Source organism: Orycteropus afer, unplaced genomic scaffold, assembly GCF_000298275.1.
Source record: "Orycteropus afer afer isolate SDZICR_OR568_19922 unplaced genomic scaffold, OryAfe1.0 scaffold00005, whole genome shotgun sequence".
NCBI classification, from domain to species: domain Eukaryota; kingdom Metazoa; phylum Chordata; class Mammalia; order Tubulidentata; family Orycteropodidae; genus Orycteropus; species Orycteropus afer.
Window position 1 is genome coordinate 27611603 of NW_006921592.1, and position 2202 is coordinate 27613804.

Consider the following 2202-nt stretch of genomic DNA (forward strand, 5'->3'; position numbering starts at 1 on the left):
CTCTGGAGTAAGTATGATTTCAATACATTGAATTGTTAACTGAAGATGGAGATGTATTGCATAAGCCATCGACACCTACAGTCAAATATGAGATTCCATGAGTTGGAATTGGCTCGATGGCAGTGGGTTTGGTTTTTTTTTTTGTTTTTTTTTTTTTTTTTTGTTTAATTTTTACTTTAGGGGATCACCCCTTTCCCTTTCTCAGTCCACGTGGTTGAGGTGGGCCTGACCCATCTATCTGCTCTAGAGGTAGGCAGGGAACCCAAGCTTTGCCAGTAAGAGTTCAGTATCTCCTGGCCATAGTGACCGGTCCAGGAGTGAACACATGGTCCGAGCCAGACCAACCAAAGCCAAGGAGCCTCAGTTCACTACTCTTGCTACAGCTATTAAAAAGTGATGGTTGTCTTTCCACTAGAGTCTTCCAGCTAATAATGCCTAAGCCAGGAGTGATTTTGTCACTACTTGGGGAGTGTCTTAGGCTGGGTTCTCTAGAGAAGCAAAACCAGTAAAGCTCATAGAGAGAGAAAAATTTATCTTAGGAAAATGGCTCACATGGTTATAGAGGATGACAAGTCCCAACGTCCTGGATCAAATGTCAAGCTGGAGGCTTTTCCCAACTCACACAGCTGCAGGGGCTGATGAGCTCAAGACTGGCAAGCAGCTTAACAAGCTGTTGACTTCAGCAGATGATGAATCCAAGGTCAGTAGGCTCACAGGACAGTTTTAGGCAGCATGATAGGATCCCAGAAGGTTGCTGAATTTTCCTAGGACATCCATTTATGAACTGCAAGCAGGCCACACCCCTAAAAACTCCCTTTAAATGTATTGGCTGCTCAAAGCATAGACATCAGATCTCATCATGGGAACAACCCATCACAACTGCTTAAACCACTCAGACCCATGGTCCAGCCAGGTTGACATACAACTCAGCTATCACAGGAACATATGTCTTGAAAATGAGACCTACTCAGAGAAAACCAGAAGTAAGAATTAGAGGAGGAGGGGGAGATTTCCTGATGATGTCATCTGATTTTTTGGATCCAGTCTTGACTAGAGATTATCCCTGTGATCTTTGTTACAAATGCAAATAATAATAAAGTCTTTACTATTTTCTTAGTTGGAGTTGAATTAGTTTCACTGGCAACCTGACTAATATATTGATAATACTGACTCTGATTCAATCATCTCTCTTCTTTTCCCTAATTGTTACACTCACCATTGTGTTTCCTTTCCTTCTTTGTTCAATGGTATCCATACACTCCTAAGCTTCTGGAATGACAGAGTTCTGGTAGGTAGGGACTAGATTATGCAGGATGAACCCTCATCCTGGTTCCATAGAAAGCTGGTTTTGAGAAAGAGAATGACTAGTCTGAATTGTTTTCAAAAATCATTTTGATTGCTGTATGGAGAAGGGATTGTTGGTAGATGGTGAGAGTGGAAGCAGGGAGATCCAGAATCAAGCTCCTGCAATAGAACAGTGAGAGGGATGGTGGTTTAGGCTAGGATGGTGGCAGTGAAAGCAGTTAAGCAAGCGAGAAACAAAGGGACATGGGAAGTAGGGTGGATATAGCATTCATTGGACTTGCTGGTGATCTATGTAAGCTTCAGCACCCCACCAACATTCCCCCTGACTCTGGCTTCCCACTGCCAGTATCTGCATCTCTGGCCTAAAGACTTTTCCCCCAGAACCTCAGAGGTCACTGAGCCCCTGTATATGTAGCAGCCAGGAGTCCTGGGGACTTAGCACACTCCTACCACCCTCACTGATAGCCCTGAATCAATTACTCTCAAGATATGGTGCATAAATACCCAGCTTCCTGCCTCTTGAATTGGAGAACTCTGAGATGTGTGTTACCCTGAGTTTCCCCATAAGATTGAGCTCTAGTTGCCCACTCCAGTAGCTGGCTTGGCACCAATTCTACTTAAGTTATTCCAGAATATAGAAAAGAAGGGAACGCTCCCAAATTCATTTCATGATGCAAGCATAACCCTGATACCAAAGCCAAGTAAAAAGAAAAGTATACACCCATGTCCATCATGAACCACTAAAAAAGAATATTATAGACTAACATCCATCATGAACATAGTTGCAAAAATGGTCGAAACAATCTAGCCAATAGAATACAACAACATATCAAAAAAATTATACATCATGACCAAGTGGGATTCATACCAGGTATGCAAGGATCATTAACATTAGAA